Source organism: Oryzias latipes, chromosome 19, assembly GCF_053564925.1.
Source record: "Oryzias latipes strain Hd-rR chromosome 19, Olatipes_Hd-rR_3.1".
In the NCBI taxonomy this organism is placed as follows: domain Eukaryota; kingdom Metazoa; phylum Chordata; class Actinopteri; order Beloniformes; family Adrianichthyidae; genus Oryzias; species Oryzias latipes.
In genome coordinates, this window is record NC_136255.1 from 11,716,750 (window position 1) to 11,737,905 (window position 21,156).

The 21,156-nt window shown below is 40.2% G+C and overlaps 1 protein-coding gene across 13 annotated transcripts in view; it reads left to right on the plus strand.

Annotated features, from left to right (window-relative positions):
• Positions 1 to 13,426: 13,426 nt before the first annotated feature.
• Positions 13,427 to 21,156, plus strand: part of tanc2b (tetratricopeptide repeat, ankyrin repeat and coiled-coil containing 2b) — a 184,998-nt gene continuing 177,268 nt past the window's right edge. For 7 of the 13 annotated variants that reach the window (XM_023949338.2, XM_023949340.2, XM_023949341.2 and 4 more), the window contains exon 1: positions 13,427 to 13,805. The gene's annotated coding sequence lies outside the window, so the exon portion shown is untranslated. The remainder of the gene's footprint in view (positions 13,806 to 21,156) is intronic. The other 6 variants (XM_023949339.2, XM_078937042.1, XM_078937045.1 and 3 more) reach the window with 4 other exon arrangements.

Sequence of the window (21,156 nt, forward strand, 5' to 3'; positions counted from 1 at the left end):
TTAAAGATCCACTCCAAAAAGGGTGTGGGATTTTTATGATGATGGACGACATTTATAACAAAAAAATTAATTTAAAAGATTGTTAAAAATTGCATTTCTGAATGTTTTTTTCCCCGCCCACTTTGTTGTGAAACAGGAGCAGATTTAAATAAACAGCCAACTCCCTGCGCAGTAATGGGGAAGGAGAAGTGGGACGGGGAGAAATTACTCTGCAGAAACTATGTCCAAAAAACAACAGATTTTTCTTGGCATAACCATAATGCAACGACCACTGGGAACACTTTTCCAACAGATCAAAAGATGATCGGTGTGGGACTTAAAGTCTGTGAAATGGTCCAGGATGAAATCAGAGGACATACCATCAAAATGAACAAAATTCTTAAAGAAAAATTAACATTAAGGTAATTACCATGTTTATAATTATACATTTATTTACCAATCCCTAAACTTATTTATTTAAGATTCAAAATCAATAACCGACCAAACAATTAAGCAATGCACCACGGAGACCCCAAATAATAGAAAAATCAGAAAATAAAATGATGTGAATTAAGGGGCCAGGATGCTCCATGGGATTATTGGAAAACTTCTCAACAAATTCCATGAATCCTATGATCAAGCAAGCTGTTGTTTAGGAAGGAACCTCTACCTACATACTATGTTGTCTTTCAATCATATTTAAACTCAGTGATGATCATAAATAGAGAAAGTTTTGTAGCTTAGAACACAGTTAAATCTCAAATTATGACTTTCTTTTTTTATCTAAATAGTTAAAACAGCTTTGGAGAACTCTTCTACCATAGTATGTCCATAGATCCATGAAAATGCATGTGTGGCTTTGTGTGATGTCTTTACTCACAATAAGATTTTTTAATCCATAACTCAATCTTAGAGTAGAACCCTGATCTAAATCGTATTTTATTTTACCATTTACAGCTCACCTTTGATAGAGCTTAAGACTGATTGGAAACTTTTTTTTGTGTTTTCTTTTTTCACAACCTGATTTAAAAAAAAAAGAGTTGAAGTCATGAAACTACTTTGACATGTAGTGAGCATGACATGAGCATCAAAAACATCTAGTGAGTTTACGTGCAATAATTTTTCATCAACTTTTGTATGATGCTCATCTAAATACCACACCAACATTAGCTCAAAACATCTAACATTTTTATAGAGTTTCAGCAGTTTTTTTTGTGAATGGCTGAATTTCCAATACCAAATTCTCTCTGTAGGAACTTACCGTTCTCTGCTCAAGATACCGTACTCACTATGTTTAGTGATTTTCTGTTGGATTTTGGAACCACAAATCAGTGGAGTATTTTTTCTTATTATTATTTTACATCTACAGTATGGATCTAAGTTTTTAAAAAAAAGTAAAGGTATTTTGCCTCTGCTTCCTCAAAATGCACATGCAATCGATTAAAGGTCAGTAAAAATTAGTTTTGAGACTATTTTTTTAATTACTCGAGTGATGTCATTTCTAAGATCCGACAGTAAGGATTCTTAAGCCATGTAAGTTTTGCCATCCAGCTTTTTTAGCTCCTGTCATCTCTTTAAGAAAGAGTCAATGGGATGCAGAATGTCCTTCTTTGTTCTCTCTTATTTTTTCTGAAATATCTGAAGGTCAGGGGGCATTGAAGATTAAAAAGCTCTGCTGAACCTTCATTAAACTCTGGTGGAGGCTTATGTGTACTCAGAATCAAGAGGAGATATCTGTGACTGCTTCATCCATCAAATTCACCAGACACCTGTCTCAGACACCCTGCACAAAAGCCAGTTTCCAGGGCGTCACAATGGATGTAATTATATGTAAATATAAAAATATGTAATTTAGCTCTGTTGGTTTGCCTGTCAGTAGATCATTTTATCACATACTTCACAAAGACAGACATGTGTCACCGTCATGATTTAATTATGATCAGTGTCAAATGGGATCAAGCCTGACGAGAATTTGCAATGAATGTTAAGATCATGATGTTAGACATTTGTATCACATGTTAAGACATTGGTATCACATAGAAATGTTTAAAATTGAATAGGAGAAACTAATTTCTTGCAACTAAGTTCCTATCTGATACTGGCTGACAGTTAATAACACCTAAGAAATAGATCTTGGCACTTTACAACAATTTATGACTCAAATTCATGTATTATCTAGTATGTCTTAACCAGTTCTGCAGATGTTCAAGTTTCCTCTGCTTCAGGCAACACTTTGATTTGCTTCAACTATGACAGATTAAATCAATGCACCTGATTAAACCAGTTAACCATCCTTTAGTATTTATCTTCTACCACTGCCAGTTCAGTGCATGGTTTACTCCAACTTTCACTTTGTCCCTGCTCTGACAAATGGGTCTGCATGTGTATTGATTGAATGAAGAGGTCAGAGGAATGTCTAACCAGTGACGTGTGGTGAGGTTGATGGCTGGTGAGGCACTGAATCCTCTGGAGTCAGATTTACAATTGCTAAAACTGCAGGTAAAAGCATACACACAAGAACATAGTTGTCCTACAAAGAACATTTATTCTATATGCATGGATAGAACACTCTTCTTGTGTATAAATTATTCATATGTACTGTAAACATTAGAAAGTATACAGATGTGTTCAGCACACATTTGACCCTCAGTAACTATTTCTAGTATTTTTCCAACTTCAAAGTCTAGTACTTTAATCAGTGTATTTAAATGTTTTCTGTGAAAATGATCATAAAAATAAAACAAAAGATTTTACTTAACAGTCTTTTCATTTTTTTTTAACATTTTTAAAAAACGAACATTGAAAAATGGCTGCAAGGTGGTGCAGTGGTTAGCGCTGTTGCCTCACAGCAAGAAGGCCCCTGGTTCAAGTCCCAGCTGGGGGACCTAAAACTGAACATCAATGGGGGACCTTTCTGTGTGGAGTTTGCATGTTTTCCCCAAGCACACATGGGTTTTCTCCGGGGATTCCAGCTTTCTCCCACCGTCCAAACACATTCTTCCAAATTGTCCGTGAGTGTGCATGGGTGTGTGATAGGTGTGACCCTGTGACAGATTGGCAACCTGTCCAGGGTGTCCCATGCCTTTACCCATAAGTGACCGGGATAGGCTTCAGTGACCCCGAAAGGGACAAATGGAAGAAAATGAACATTGAAAAACATGTTTTGCCGATCCCTCTACACACAAAACTCTATGATATGTTCAGTGACATCACAATTATGACAGGTGAGGCTGTCATAATCGAGATAAAATAGAAAAAGGTAAATTAAGTAAATGTTATTTTTCACTGATCTGTGTTAAATATACATTTTCAGTCAACTCGTCAACACGTGTTCCACAGTTTCTGAGGTTAAAACCGCCAAATTTGAGTGTTGCACGATCACAGATGGAGCGGAAACTCCGGGTGAGGCTCTGAAGCACTGTGCCTCATGTCTGTCTCATGTCTGACGGCAGCCAAGTCTAACAGGGATGTCTATTTATCATTCACATGTCAAAAGCTCTGTGGGGAAGAGTAACTGAGGTTTGATTGGCACTAACCTTGTTTTTCTTGAAAAATTATTAATGATTTAGGTTATTGGGCCTGCTTTTGTCATAAATATTTAATCAAACCTGCCCCCCAGTTCCCTTAATCTTCTTCAGAAGATCTGTGCACATGCTCCTGAACACAATGAGGGTGAGTTTGAACACAAAAGTAAGCAGTTTTTAATGAAACTGTTCAGAAATTCTTACACAGACACCAGAAATGCACTAAGTGAAAGCTAAACCAGATCATAGTTCAACCATCCATAGATAGAAAAAAAAGAAGTGATAAATATATTAGGAATTTTGATTTTCTATTTAAAGCTCAACATTTTTCATTAAATATGTATGCAAGTTAATGGAGCTGCACCTTTCATGAGTGTCAGCATCACTAACCCTTATTGACAGACCTTTTATTAGCCTGTCTTGTGTTTTCAACTTGTGATTTTTAGCAAGGAAGGGACACTTTTCAGAAATGTGTGACATAAACAAGATGGTAAAAAAATTCTAATATGTAGTGCTTTATGTGGTTGTATAAAATAAGTGTGTTTGGGATGTGTAATTGATAACATAGAGGTTATTGTGTTGGGATGCAAGGGCGGGCTTACCATTAACCACATTAGGACAAAGTAGAGAATGGTAAGGGGCAAAAAATGTCTAAAATAATTTCCACATCCATTATTACTGATCTCTGTCATAAAAAAACCCACATCCCTTAAATAGCATAAGACTGTTGGCCGTCTCATGTGAAAGTGTTTCATTCGCCCCCGTCCATGTGTGGCAACGGACACCAAATTGATGACAGATGAGCAAGTTTGCTGCTGATGCACCGAGGTTCATGATCCACAGCTGTCTTCAGTTCAGTTAATTACCCTCAGCCTCTTTAAGTGTCTTGGTTTCTGTTCATCCTTGTCAGGTCATCTGCTCTGTTGTGTCACCAGTTTGGTTCTCCCCATAGTTTTGTCGTGTTTCAGTTTGTTTATTAAATGTTTTATTTCCTGTCACCAAACCTGGTCTCCTGCATTTTGGGTCCTCCACCACCAGTTCCTGACAGAAAGGGACAGAAAAGAAGAGGAAAGGGGGGAGAAAATTGCCATTTTCAGAACATTTGTTTATTTATTTTTTTATTGATGCCACTACATAGTGTAGTAGTGTTTGTTTCACTATCCAAGGTTTTGTGTTTTTTTTTTTTCCCCCCTTTTTTATTAAAACTTGACAAATTAAAAAAAAAAACACAAGATCATCATTTATGTCTTACTAAAACGTGAACGGGTTGGTAACAAATTAGCACATTTATTAAATTAAATGTTTTCATGGAAAAAAAAAATTATATATATGTAACTGAGCACCTGGAAAAACATGTAAACTCCACGTTCAAACATCAACATCGTTTACGTCACTTAGCTTAGCCATAGAAAGAAGGTAAGAGTTGAGCCAACAATAGCTGCAGTCAAAATGACTATGTACTTAAGCCAGTGTTTCTCAAACTTTTTCTCTTGTTCCCCCCTTTGAAGAAGGAAAAATGTTCATATCCCCCCCAACCCCGAAAAAACAGTGAAAAATTAAGCCAAATATGTCAAACTTTAATACCATATTAAAATCTTAAACATTCTTTCTGCTAGAGACTAGAAAAAAATTAAATAAAGGATCATTCACCTTGTAAGAACAATAACAATAACCGATAAAAACCGACAAAAAGAAACAAAAAGTTGTGTTAATGGCTGCAATTTACCTGCTTTGTGCTACACATCTTTTCAAAATGAGGTTGTAGGTTTGTTACTGCAACTCTCAAGTCATGCTCAATATTGAACCTGGCTCTGTTCTTTGTTTTCAAAGTGGCAACAGCAGAAAATCTGGGGGGACAGAGGCATTACATCCATTATACAAGCATTTCTCCATTCTTCAACAAATATGATCACAGTTGCAAAGAAAGGTGGGTGTAGGTATTCTATCCGTACCAGTCGCACGTGCGAAATGCGTCAACATCCGGGCTGCATTACCGGTCAAGGTATGTGACTACAATTTTAAAATTCATTGAATTGCCCTGATCTTATTATGTCACTGGAACGGGCACAAAGAAACATTTCCAATGGTATAAATATCATTCAGACCGGTCAGAGAATAAGAAAGTTATGGCATTTTAAGTGTTCACATGTCGGTCATAATTTTATTCCTGAATCATAAAGGAAAACAACAAAAGGTTTAGCGACCTGAATCAAAGATGGGAATATTCTTAGTGTCATAACTTTCTCATTACTTGTCCAATCCAAGAAAGGGAGGTATCATTGTAAAGCTATTCAAAAGAACTACAAGAATTAAAGTTGACATCAAACCAATTTTTATTTCTTTATTATCAAATAATTAATTAGGCAAATAATCAAGAAAATGGTACAGTTCAATTTGAAGCTACACAGATGCTGTGAGGCAGAGTAAATACTGACATTTTCAGCATTACATTTAATGTTTATAAAATGATTTAGTGTAAGAAAAACACCTTTTAAAGCAGACATCTTATTTCCACTAGATATTTTTGAGTTAACAGAAAGAGAAAATCAGAAAAAAAATGAAAATAATCTATAAAGTCTGCAAAAATATTAAACTAAAGGGATAAAAATACTACGAAATATTTGTAAAAAGTCATAATTTATTTTTAAATAAATACAATAATAAAACAGTTATTTAATTAAAAATACCACATTCTAAAAGTATTTAATTAAACTACATCTGCTCTAGTATGTTTGTGTGCATTCACTGCTTTGACAAAGAGACTTGCGAACAAAAAAACAGTACCTGCTAACTTTTATTTTCTCATTAAATTTTCAGGAGGTGGAAAATACAACAAAAATCGTCTAGTATTGTCAGGAACTGGTGGTGGAGGACCCAAAATGCAGGAGACCAGGATTGATGATAGGAAATAAAACATTAAATTAACAAACCGAAAAATGACAAAAATATGAGGAGAAACAAAACTGTGACACAACAGAGCAGATGACCTGACAAGGATGAACAGAAACCAAGACACTTACATAGGCTGAGGGTCATTAACTGAACTGAAGACAGCTGTGGATCATGAACCTGAAACTTGAGTGACTGACAAGAGGGAAACCAAAAACATGACAAGGGAAACCAAACCACTGAATCCTTACAAGTATCAAAACTAGACACCAACTAACTTAACTTAAAAAGCTGACTAGTGGTTTTGAGAACCGGAATTTTCGTCCAGAAAACTTTCTATGTTATACTGCACGGATTAAAAATATTTGAGAAGCATGTCAAAAACAAATTTACTATGTTACTATGTTATTAACCAGATGTGCTCGACCTTATGCTACCTACTGTTCAAGCAAGTCAACGCTGCAGCCTCGCGCACAGGTCTGATCGCTGGTTTGGAAGAAAATTCCGGTGGTTAAGATACTCATATGTGTATGCTAAGACGTTAAAACAGCCGTTAACAAGATTCTTATATTGTATTGTTATAAATGTTGTATTTTGTATTGTATTCTGCAAATGTTCAATGAAAAAAAGGAAAAAACAGTGTGTAATCCTGGAACCGAGCAGGTGGCCCCCGTAGGCGTACAGGTCGCGCCCCGTCCCCTCTCCCGTCGGCTGCCTCAGCAGATCCTGGGTAGGTCACAGCCACATCTTCCAAGGTGCCGTCTCCCTCATCCTCCGATGGAACCCTGTCTTGCTTTTTTGGGATCTTCTGATGGGCTTTGCCACCAGGCGTCTGGGGCCTCGTCTTGGCCTTACATGGTTGGTCCCATCTGGCCTTCGTCTTGGGATTTCGGCTGCCAAAAAACAAGTATATGGTTTAAGTTGGTTGAAATGCACAACACTCTTTGACCCTCCCTGAACAGGAACAGTCTATAAAGCACTTCTGTTAGCTGTTCACGAACTCTAAAAGGGCCCTTAAAACACCTTTGTAGTTTGGCACACAACCCACTCTTCCTGGCTTTATTATGGACCCAAACCAACTCCCCCTCTGAGTAATATTGGAAATTAGCCCTTTAGTTCAAGTCATCTTTTGTGTGTGCTGTACGTGGCTTAATCCCACCAGCAGGACCCGGTTTCTGGTGTGGTGGCAGAGACATATGTTCAGGCGGTTCTACCAAGATTTTAACCATTGACCACACAAACTTACAACCAGCATGGAGGTCACTTCTGCTCACAACACCCCCTCACTCATGGTGAGGAACTTTACACCCAAGATCCCCCACTTCCCATGAGGTTTAGTAGCTGAAGATGGGGCTAACCCCCAGGTCGCCACAGTATTATACTCTGACTATGAATTCGGAAGCCTCAGTTGGACTATTAGTTAAATTTTCCTACTTTTCTACAGTAACTTTTCTTTAAACTTGTTGTGATGTTGTCACCTTAGAATGAAGCAACTTAAGAAAGATTTGACATGACAGTTTTACACCAGATGTGCCTTTTTACATGGAGTATTTCTTTTTTGATTCCATTCCATGACATGCTCAAAAACACACAAAACACTCTTGTCAGTGTTAAGGCTTACTTTGGATTCTGTCTGATTGATTATATATAAACAAAACATGTTATTTCTGGTAGTTCATTATAGAATGGACAGACGTACAATATAACTGACTACATTTGTATATCAAAAGACAATATAGGGCTTGCAATAGCTCTCATTAGATTTCTGAGCACAGTACATGTTATTTGATGATGGGAAACCGAAATATTTGTGATTTTAGAGCTTTACACAATCTTTTTAGTTCAATGTGCATGTGTACTGTAAACTATGATGTAAACGTGCATGCAAAACTGTTAGTGACGGCCAGTGAGACTGCACTTCCACAGATGTCAGCTCACGTAACCTTGCTTTAAACGCCCTGTTTTTACACCGATGTCCAGCGGTTGGAGTTCCTCCGTCAAACCTCCCAGAATGATAGCAAGCTCCTAGTTCATTTGCTTCACTTGTTTTTTCACAGGGTCTGTGAAATGTGCGCGCATGGAGTCACAGATTAACAGAGATGGTGACGCGTGGAAAAAACCAACTGGTTTCTTTACGTAAACCTCACTCAGCCACACTTCCTTCCCCCATTCTCATGCCGTCTTCTTCTCCGGCCGAAGTCCCACTACAACACTTTAGGTGCACCGCTTCATAGGGCGCCCCCTACATTTAAGACTTTTAAGTGCGCCTTATGGTCGTGAAAGCACGTTATTTAGTTATTCCCAGCCTATGTTAGAATATTTTTCTAGCATTTAAATCTCCCGAGCAAACTTCCGGAAACAGTCTCAAAGTTCCAAAATATACTTCAGCTAGCCTCAAAATAAAAGTAAAAACAATCATAACTGACTTAAACATCGCACCAAAACATCAGTAATTTTAATACCCCAGTAGACAAAACGGTAATATTTGAATTAATGGAATTCGACCTACTTTTCAACACATGACAAAACAGATATTTTATAAGGAAGATACAAAAGGAGTTAAAAACATGGTTTTCAGTGAAAGGACTAAAGACTGCGGTCAACCCAGCCGTCTTTCGGATCTCCGGTGTAAAATCAGCCGCTCCTGAAATTTGTGTGCACTTGTATTCTCAGCTTTACGGGATCTAAGCGAACACTGCTGAAAACAATTTCCGGTTTTCAAAATAAGTCCAAAACACTGAAAAGTCATATGACTGAAAGAAAAAGAAAAAAAAAAACCGTACTATTCCTATATTAATTAAATGTAAGTTTATCATGAAAAAGGCTGAGATACAATTGGGTGTGTATAAGCAACAAGTTGGCTACATAGACAATCATTTCCAGGCACTTTTACCGAAGAAAAGTTTAATTATTAATATTTGAAAACCCAAATATTTTGTTTTCATAAAAAACAATGGTCTTTTTCTGACAAAGGCACTATGTTTGAGACACTGTAGCAAAAGATTTAGCGCTAATCCATGATAGTAACCACTTTAATTCCCTTAAAGAACAAGTTGGCTACACATGTCCACGTACATTTACTGTAGAAAAGTGGAATTATCCTGGTATGGACACCTAAATATTGTACATTTTAACAAGTGCTGATTGCCTTTTTCTAACAAAGATGCTATGTTTGAGACACAGTAGCAAAATGTTTTCTTTGTGAAAACATAAAAAAATTGGGTTTTAAAACATGAATCTTCTTTCTCTTTCGGCTTTTCCCATCAGGGGTCGCCACAGCGAATCATCCTTTTCCACCTCACTCTATCATGGACATCTTCTACCCTAACATTAGCCAACTTCATGTCCTCTGTTAAGACATCCATGTATCTCCTCTTTGGCCGTCCTCTTGCCCTCCTGCCAGGCAGCTCCATCTCCAACATCCTTCTACCAATATATCCACTATCCCTCCTCTGAACATGTCCAAACCATCTCAGTCTGGCTTCTCTGACTTTGTCGCTAACACAGGCAACATGAGCCGTCCCTCTGATGGACTCGTTCCTTATCCTGTCTAACCTGGTCACTCCTAAGGAGAACCTCAACATCTTCATCTCCGCTACCTCCATCTCAGCCTCTTGTCTCTGTCTCACTGCTACCGTCTCTAACCCATAGAGCAGAGCTGGTCTCACCACTGTCTTGTACACCTTTCCTTTGAGTCTTGCTGGCACTCTTCTGTCACACAACACTCCTGACACTTTCCTCCAACCGCTCCAACCTGCCTGCACTCGCCTCTTCACCTCTTTTCCACACTCCCCATCACACTGAACTGTTGACCCCAAGTACTTAAACTCCTGCACCTTCTTCACCTCAGCCCCCTGTAACCTAACGCTTCTACCTTGATCCCTCTCGTTCAGACACATGTATTCTGTCTTACTACGACTGACCTTCATGCCTCTTCTTTCCAGAGCAAACCTCCACCTCTCTAGCTGTTCCTCCACCTGCTCTCTACTCTCACTGCAAATTACAATGTCATCCGCAAACATCATTGTCCAGGGAGATTCCTGTCTTACCTCGTCTGTCAGCCTGTCCATCAGCATAGCAAACAAAAAAGGACTCAAAGCTGATCCTTGGTGTAGTCCCACCTCCACCTTGAACTCCTCTGTCTGACCTACAGCACATCTCACCACCGTCATACTTCTCTCATACATGTCCTGAACTACTCTGACATACTTCTCTGCCACTCCAGACGACCTCATACAGTACCACAGCTCCTCCCTCGGCACCCTGTCATACGCCTTCTCTAAATCTACGAACACACAATGCAGCTCCTTCTGACCTTCTCTGTACTTTTCCATCAACATTCTCAAAGCAAAAATGGCATCAGTGGTGCTCTTACGGGGCATGAAACCATACTGCTGCTCACAGATCTCCACCTTCTTCCTAAGCCTGGCTTCCACTACTCTTTCCCACAGCTTCATTGTGTGGCTCATCAACTTTATTCCTCTATAGTTGCTGCAGTTCTGCGTGTCACCCTTGTTCTTAAAGATCGGAACCAGAACGCTTCTCCTCCATTCCTCAGGCATCTTCTCACTCTCTAAAATCCTATTGAACAACCTTGTTAGAAATTCCACTGCTGCCTCTCCTAAGCACTTCCATACCTCCACAGGTAGGTCATCAGGACCAACGGCCTTTCCGCTCTTCATCCTTTTCAGAGCCTTCCTAACCTCATCCTTTCCAATCTCTGCTACTTCCTGCTCCACAACAACCACATCTTCCTCCCTTCTTTCCCTGTCATTTTCCACGTTCATCAGCTCCTCAAAATACTCCTTCCATCTTTTCTGTACACTCTCCTGGGTTGTTAGCACCTTTCCATCTCTGTCCTTAATCACCCTTATCTGTTGCACGTCCTTCCCATCTCTGTCTCTCTGTCTGGCTAGCCTGTACAAGTCCTTCTCTCCTTCCTTTGTGTCTAACCTGTCATATAGCTCATCGTAAGCCTTCTGTTTGGCCTTTGCCACCTCTCTCTTCACTCTACGCTGCGCTTCCTTGTACTCCTGTCTACCTTCCTCAGTCCTTTCTACATCCCACTTCTTTTTAGCCAACCTCTTCCTCTGGACGCATTCCTGTACTTCCTCATTCCACCACCAAGTCTCTTTACCGTCTTTCCTCTTTCCAGATGACACACCTAGCACCTTCCTACCTGTTTCCCTGATAATTTCTGCTGTAGTTTCCCAGTCATCTGGAAGCTCATCCTGACCACCCAGACCCTGTCTCAACTTCTGCCTAAATTCCTCACAAGTTTCTTCATTCTGTAGCTTCCACCACTTGGTCTTCTTTTCTGTTTTCCCTCTCTTCTTCTTCCTGACCTCCAGAGTCATCTTACACACCACCATGCGGTGCTGTCTGGCTACACTCTCTCCTACCACCACTTTGCAGTCATTAACCTCTCTCAAATGGCCTCGTCTACATAGGATGTAGTCCACCTGGGTACTCCTACCTCCACTTCTGTATGTCACTCTATGTTCCTCTCTCTTCTGGAAGTAAGTGTTGACTACAGCCATTTCCATCCTCTTCGCAAAGTCCACCACCATCTGTCCCTCCAGATTCCTTTCCTTCACACCAAACCTGCCCATCACCTCCTCATCACCTCTATTGCCCTCACCAACATGCCCATTAAAGTCTGCTCCAATAACAACTCTCTCTCCTCTGGGGAAACTCTGTATGACCTCATCCAACTCACTCCAGAATCTCTCCTTCACTTCTAACTCACAGCCAACCTGTGGCGCATACCCACTGACTACATTCACCATCACCCCTTCGATTTCTAACTTTAAGCTCATCATCCTGTCTGAGACTCTTTTCACCTCTAGAACACTGTTTACAAACTCCCCCTTCAGAATCACTCCTACCCCGTTTCTCTTCCTATCAACACCATGATAGAACAGTTTGTATCCTCCTCCAATACTACGTGCCTTGCTGCCCTTCCACCTTGTCTCCTGCACACACAGTACATCTACCTTCCTTCTCTCCATCATGTCTGCCAGCTCTCTGCCTTTCCCTGTCATTGTGCCAACGTTAAGAGTCCCTATTCTCAAACCTATGTTCCTGCCTTTTCCCTTCTCTCTCTGGCCACGGGCCCTTCTGCCTCCCCTCCTTCTTCGACCAACAGTAGTCAAATTTCCACCGACACCCTGTAGGTTAACAGCATCGGTGGCGGTCGTTGTTAACCCGGGCCTCGACCGATCCGGTATGTCTAAAGTGTTGTGGATGATTCGCATGGTTATTTTGGCAATTTTTACGCCGGATGCCCTTCCTGACGCAACCCTCTCTATTTATCCGGGCTTGGGACCGGCACAGAGGCAACTGGCTTGCAACCCCTGTGGCTAGCCAGGGGTTGCAAGCCAGTAAAACATGAATGATTTCACTTTTCTACCGTAAAAGTGTCTAGAAATGACAGTCTGTGTAGCCAACTTGGTCCTGAAGGGAAATATAGTAGTTACTGTCATGGATAAGAGCAAAATCTTTTGCCAGTGTCTCAAGAATATGCCAAACGGTCAAATGTTTGATATTTCACACCTGGATTGTTCAGTCTTTTTTTAAAAATTGAGTGTGAGATTATTCAAAACAGTTCAGAAGTAAAATATACTTACTCTCACAAATTATGAAGAAATAATATTTAAGGATATTAAAAATTTTATCACAAATACCAAACAGTTTTAGACTTTTTAATCAAGCCAAGTGTGCTTATGTCTACACTTCTATGTTCCATTATGAAGTGTTTGTACTGAGTCTCGAAAATCATATATCATAACATGTCCACATGTGAAAAATTAAAATACAATTAAAATTAACAAAAATAAACAGGCCATGATATGATTGGGTGTATGTTTATACACACCCAATCTTATCTCAGTCTTTTTTTCATAAAAAAAAAATATACATACATATGATTAATATAAGAATAGTATGTCTTTTTACTTTCAATCATTCACATGCCTTTTCGGTGTTTTAAACTTATTTTGAAAACCGGAAATGGATTTCAGCCGTGTTCGCTTAGGTCCTGTAAAGCTGAGACTACGAGAGCACCAAAAATTCAGAAGCGGCTGATTTGACACCGGAGATCCGAATGTGGGCTGGCTGGACCGGAGCTGCGGCTACCTGCAGCAAAGCCAGTTCGCATTGCGCCGTGGAGGCGCCCCGGGCGGGTCGCCACAGTAGACTTTGTTTTGTGGGCTGAATGTGGGGGGCTCGAACGGTGCTGCTAATTTTCACAGCCGCTTGCTTGAACACGAATCGGAAACGCGCAGGCCATTCAGAGGGACTTTGGAGCTGGCTCTAACCACTGCAGCGGACCGGTAGAGAAGGAGCCACGAATGCCACACGGCCAGGCAGGAGAGAGAAAAAAAACAAAACAAAGGTTCCGGTCTAGAGAAGGTAAACACGTCTCCTTTCCTAGTCGATGACTTTTTAAAGTTAATCTAAGTGTACTTTTATTAGACGTTAGCGTTTTTGGACAGTTTTGATGCATCATTACATGTTGACGATTATAAAGCTTATATCGTCTTGCTGTTCTTAAGCCCACGATAAGCCTATAACCCAGCCCCCCCCCCCCCCCCCCAGTGTTTAATGACATGCACTTTGTAGACAAAAAGAGGAATCAGCACATGTGAGGCATTGTTGTTTTTGCATCTTTAACATCACTATTTTTTATAGTAACTATAATAAAGCAGTATCGATCCATAAATCAAATGCCTTCTGCCAACCGTATATCACATATGCAACAGACTGTTGGGGGGGCTGCCCACCCAGACTTCCAAGTTCCCCACAAAACTAAAAGGTTTATGTGAAAGAAGCTGTTCTTACTTGTTCAGTGGCCCCAGGCCAGCATCTACTTCACTGTGCACAGCCTATTATCTGACATCTGGTCCTTCTTGACAAAGACGTATGTGGTAATAGTATGTTTCAGCACAGGCGCTTAATCTGTGTAATGCCTGTTGTTGGGAAGGCGAAAACACTTATTTCTCTCTGATCATCATTCGACACTTTTGCGTCTAAGACGCCAGGGGGAACAAATAAATATGTATTTTTTCAATTTCTGTAGGTCTTATGGGTTCTGGAAGTTTTTGGTTCCAGAGGACTCTCTTGATAAAGCATTCACCACAAGTGTAGTTGTGTGTAGTAAGATTTTCTCCAGCTCTCATGGTTTTTGCATGAAGCTAGAGATGGCTGCCTGCACACTCGTCTTTTTTTAAGTTCTTGGTTGTCAGCTTTTCGGAGATGAAAGGCAGTCATCTTCAGAGTGCTCCAACATCATGCCAGTGACTTGTGCTAGTTTGTGCGTTTTTACCCCCAACTTCTCCTGACACACATCTGCAAGTGTCGTTTTTCCATTATGAGATCATGATGTTTTCTACCGCCTGCTCCTGAAGCTTTTCGTCTTCTGTTGCTTATCTCTCTGTGTTGAGTGGGGGGTTTGTGACAAGGCTTTGTTTTCCACAGTCTGAGCCAACGCAGTCCCTACTGCTCATGCTCAGTGACAGGCCAAAGGTCTAAAATAAAAAACACATCATAAGCCAATGATTTTCCACAAACCCAGTTTTACACAAAGCAGCCTTTGGGGCTGTCAGAACAAAACAACATCTTTGAACCAAAGCGGCTGCATTTTTCTTTCAAATCTTGGAGGTATTGGGAAGGTCATCCTATCAGAACATGGTTGTATTTGTGCCAGAATTTGACACAGCTATTAACAGGTTTTCCATTCGTTAGATCAATTTTTGAGTGTTCAAACTACAAATATTAACAGTGTAAAGCAAGAAGCTTCACTTCCAACAAACGTAAATGTCTAAAGAGGTTGTGATCCTTGCACATCAGTCATCAGAGCTCCTCGGTTACCCGGGCGACGAGTATTGTGCTAGTGGATGCAAACGACACTGTCATATTTGTGAACGAATTGAGGGCAAAATAATTTTGGAGATTAGATTTTGTTCTAATATATCCACATTTTTTTAAACCTAACATCAAGCTTTTGGTTCTTACACCAACCGGACACAAAGAAAAGGCAATATAAATAGACTGTTTTTGCCCAAAGAAATGTTTTGGTTTCTGAACAAGAATGCAACAGACATGGCAAGCAATGTCAGAGTTATCCAGCTGTACAGTTTTGAGCCAGATATCAGATGAGGAAAACAAAGACGTGCATGGATCTAGTCGTCCACAAGTGGAAGTATCGGAATGGAGCGGAGCAGGGAGCTTGTGTTCCACCCAGTTTTCTATTTTCTAATTCTATTTCTCAGAAATGCAATTTTAAGCATAATGTTTTATACATGTCCTCCATCCTCAGAAAAATGCCACAAGAACATCTTAAAAACAGCAAAAACACGATTGTCATCGGAATGTGTCTTTAATGTATCTGAAAATTTTGGATTAGTTTTGAACTTGAACATTTGGCTCATTCTTTTGTAGAAAAAGCACTTTTACTTTGGCTTTTTGAATCATTTTTAAAACGTGCAAAAATATGATAAGATGATTTCATAGAAAATGAGATTTAAATGTGTTGTCTGGTTTTTATGAATCAAATGTTAGTCCCCAAAAATGTAAAATGTCATTGACTTAATCAGTCCCAGGTTGAGGCAGTTAAAAAGGTCAAGTATTACTTTGTGGTTTAAAAAACGTGATTAAATATGATTGTTTATCAAATTAACTTCGGGATATCTTTTCGAGACGACAATGCTTTTGAACTGTGTGGGTTTAATTAAGAGGATTTTAGCTGCACAAGATGGTTTGACTGCTCGCTCAGAGATTAAAAGGTTGCTGGTTTAATGAGCTCAAACAGCTCTTTTTGTGAGCTTCCACTGCCAAGCCAGACAGCACTGGGTGTTGCTCTCTGCCTCTTATCAGCTCTGAAAATGTGAGATTGTTTCCTGTATGGAGAGTAAAGGTGTAGCCCTCTGGGATTTTTTGCATTCATTTCCCTGAGCGCTCAGGCAGGGGCCCCCTCTTCATACTTTTTTAATCAGGAAAAACAGTCATGCAGAGCCAGAAAACCTACCAGGGATAGAAAAAAACAACAACAAAAAAGCATTCTCATCTTTATGTGTACTTTAGCTCTTTGCATAATCATCAGTTCAGGAAAAATCCAGTGTGACTGAATTAAAATCTTTCGGTCATATTTCCTTCTTGGTCACTAACTCGATTTTTGCTGCTTAAGCGGGAAACGCTTTAGAAGGCAATACTGGAAATGGCATTTTTGACACGGATGCTGGCAGACCTTCATCTCTGCTGCAAAAGGTTCCCCAGCTTCTTTGTTTTTTTCTTTAGTTTTCAGCATCAGCGATTAGTCGCAAATTGAAGACGAAAAGTCAAACTATGGGGTCAGCTGTTAAAACTCTAATGCAACATTCACACCAGGCTTTGCAACACATGTACAAGTGAACACATTCAATGAAAATTCTATATAAATGCTTGTATTCGCTCATTTCTGGCTTCTATGAACTCTTGGGTTCATACGTTGCTACACATGTTTTTAAGTCTGTTTTTGGCTCTAAATACAAAATGCGCTACCGTTAAACACATGTTCAAAATTAAACCAGTTGAAATTTCAGCAGTCGGGGACTCGGATTTGGTAGAGATGTAGCATCCTTTCAAAACACGGAAGTACCAATCATTTGAGAATTGAGCATGAAGGAGGAATTCATAATGCAGTTTGTGACCGGCCGGAATCATGGCACCAAGTCTTTCATTTATTGGAACAGTACTGTGACAGAAAAAGCCTGGATCAAAGATTCACAAGATATGCGCCGCTTTGGGTTTTTGCACCAAGCCTCGTCCCACTGTGAGTATGGGTACATGAGGCTAGTATTGGGTAGCGATAGTCCAGTGTGGACACAATAAAAGTTAATTGCAGATTGCTCGTTTAGTGCGTTCTTGAATGTACATTACATATCATGAGTCTAAATAACATTACGTGCAGAAATGACCCACTCCAATAAAAAGCATTCACTTGTAGGCGTCCTGATCCATCTACATCTTTGTTTTCCTCATCAAAGCTCTTTTAAAATAGCTCAAAATATGATTGGAGTGGTCTTTAAAGAGTGACAGAGTCTCTGGCACGTCCTCGATTTCATCACAGCCCTTTGATTATGTGGGAAGCAGGTCAAAAGTGTCTTCATAGCACTTCTTGTTAGTGACCAGACTTTGAAACTTATCCTTTCTGGACTCTCCGCCAGGGAAATATTTTTTTTTAGCTGTTGAACTCCCTTTGTCTCCTCTGTTTCTGCAGAGAGTATCTGACATTCACTGAGTTCTGATGAGGACAGTTTGACTTTTGCTTCTCACCTCCTTTTGATCACATTGACTTAGGTAAAAATGTTCTAATACAAACCTGCCTTCTGCTGCCATAAATCAAGCTTTGGCTCCAGGCTTTTATGTCTGCTGCCATTTGTCTCAAATAACCAAATTTTATGGATGTTTAGTTTTGCAGTACATACATCAAAAAATCCATAATGGTTGTTCTGCAATAGTCTCATTGATGTGATGTTTTTGTTGAGGATTTCCCAATCAAGTTTTTTTGGGCCCGATCTGATTCCGAGTCATTTGATTTGAGTATCTGCTGATACTGAGTCCTGATCTGATACTTTTCAGATTTAGGTTTTTCCTTATTTTTTTTATTTCATTGGCATTGTTCTATTATTTAACCCTTAAACAAAGCACGTCTGTGAAGTGGGTTGAACAGTCAAGTAAAAATTGTGTTACTATTGACTTGAAAAAAAAGTTAATTATAATTTATCATAGTAGTAGATCATCTGGACTTAGTTTTTAAAGTTAGAAGACGTTTCACCTCTTATCCAAAAGGCTTTGTCAATTCATTTCACAAAGCCTTTTGGATAAGAGGTGAAACGTCTTCTAACTTAAAAAATATAAATCTAGATGACAACCCCTAAATCTACTACTATGATGGAATCAACCTGGATGAATGAGAGTCATCGACTTAATTTTAATTTAGTTATATAGGTGATAATTAGTCATGTGAGAAAGCTTAGTGACTTTAGCTTTAATATCTTCAGAACGACTAAACATTTTTAACGTAATATCTTAATTTAAAATCATTTAAAAATAATGATCATTATTCATGACTAGCTGATATCATTTGAACCATTTATTAGTTGTTGTTGTTTTCTAGAGATAATGGAAGTCTTTTTTAAACACTTAAGACTTTAATCTTGTACGACACAATATTTTGGGTTTTATTACCCCAGTAGTTCATTTTCCTGACTGGGGCTCTGTCAGAGAAATATAAAAAGGCATAATAAAGAAAAGATCGGGTCTAAGGGGGTTAAATCACTTTTCCCCAGAGCTAGCACTTCTGCAGCTGTCTCACTGTCGCCGCAGGAGAGCTCCGTTCTATCAAAAAGATACATAAACCCGATCTTTTTCTGTTGAAATACCTTTGTGGGTCATCGTTTGGGTTGAGACAAACCAATAGACACTTGCTGTCAGGTTTAAGCTAGCTTGACAGAACTGTTTTTGTTCGCTTCCCGCTTGAACTGATGCCGTATTCTGCTGCGCTTTTTGGCAATAAAATGTTGTGATCCATTCATGACATGCAGACTACTAGTGGAGTATCCATCCAGAAAAATAAGCTTCAAATATAAAGCTCCGATCATAATCAGAATAAATCAAATATCCGATCACTTGACAGACAACATCTGATTTCGATTGAGTCAGCAACTATGTGATCGGCCCTGAAATTCCGATCACGTGATTGGATCGGGACATCTCTAGTTATTGTACAGAGGTGTGTGGTTTCCTAAGCATCCAAAACAGACAAGATTCATGTTTCTCTTCTTTTGTTTAATAAAATGTAACATGCAACTTTAAAACCACAATTGGTTCATCCAAAGATACAGGACCAGATCAAAGAGTTCTGGGGCTTCATTTATAAAACTTTGCGTAGGATTTGCGTCAGAAGTGGCGTACAGATGAAACATAGGACGTGCGTACGCACAGAAATATTCGGATTTATTAAACCGTGCGCACGCACATCCTACGCATCTTTCCCTTTATAAATCACAACCGATTCTAAATGCAGCGCAGCTTTTTGCGGCTACATGACACGCCCATAGTTGCCCATAAATAGTCCGTGAAACGCCCACAAATTAATATTCATGGCTTGCTAAATCATGGCAAACACAGAGAGGAAATCAAAAAAACGTAACTTCACTCAATGTGAAGTAGAAGTTATGGTTGACGAGGTGGAAAAGAGGATAAAACGTTGTTTGGAGGGCACAGTGTGGGCATTACTAATGCCAAAAAGGCACGTGAGCGGCAAACGGTGGCAGACGCCGTAAATGCTGTAGCCTCACAACCTCGGACCGTGGCCGAAATAAAAAAGAAATGAAAGAAATGATCGGACATCAAAGTCGAGGCAAAAAAACGTCTAGCGCTGCATCGGCAGAGTGTGTCCGCCACGTGGGGGGGTTGGGGGGGGGTCGGGGGGGGCGGGGCGGCGCTGACCCCTCTTGATGAGAAACTGGCCGCTATTATTGGGGAATCCCTATTAAGTCCCCTTATCGGCGTCCTCCTCGGAGGGGACGCCGACGCGCCAGGGTCAGGGTGACACAGGTAAGAGAAATAATTAAAATGAATGCAGTCAAGTCACATGTATGCAGGCTACACAATTACAGATTATTAATATAGAACAATTTTATTTTAGTTGCTGGGTGTTCCAGCGGGGCCAGTGGTTACGATGCTGCAGCTGAGCAGCCGTCTGGCCCCAGCGTCTCCACGGCACGCGGCTCTCAACCCTCCAGCAGTGGACGTTTCCTCACCGATGCAGTCCTTGAAATGCAGAGGGAAGACAGTAGTTCAATCAGAGAGGTGGCCAAGGAGTTGGGCGAAATCAAGATCGCCCTGACTGAAATAAACTGCACGATGAGGGAATTCTTAAATAAATAATATTTTCCACACCTCTTTTTCTTTATAAGCGACGCATCACTTCCAAACGCTGGCGCACAGCAGCAGCAAATGGCTCAAATGCGTGGGGATGGGGTTCAGGGTCGGGGCCAACACAGCAATCAGCGCCAGGGGGTAGAGGCACGTTTTTAAGCTGTGCCACATTGTGTAGCACAGCACATGCCAGCACGATTTGGCACACACTGTCACTTTCACGTGTTTCTTCCATCTGCCGACGGTGTCGCCATTTCTCATTTCACCCGTTTTTGTGCGTACGCCTGGGTCAGAGCTTGCGTGGAGGACCGCACATTTTCCCGTCAAGTTTGCTTTTTATAAATCTCAACTATTGCGTAGAGAGTGGCGTACGCCTTCTTTTGTGCGTACGCACAAAAGAAGGCGTACGCCTTCTTGTCCTTCTCCATTGTACAATGGTACTGGGGGCAATTACCATATCAATGAAGAGCAGTTAGCATCACTCAGTGAGGGTCCTTAGGCAAGGCCCTTAACGCTACTGCCTCCCGAGCGCAGTTCAGTTGCAGCTCACCGCTCCCCCAGGGGATGGGTCAAATGCGGAGAAGAATTTCCCCATTGAGGGATAAATAAAGTATACGGAAAAAAATAAATAAATAAATAAATGAGGCCCCTGGTGTTTTGACTGCTACTATGGAGGACTACTTGCTATTAAGTTATGGTATAGAAGCCTATTTAAGAGTCCACACAGCAAGGCGGTAGTAGATGCCAACTTATTCATGTGTTTAAGTCAATGATTTTTGCAATTGTGTAGGAATAACTTTGTGTCTCACAGAGAAATGTGTGAAAGAAAAACAGTTTTAAA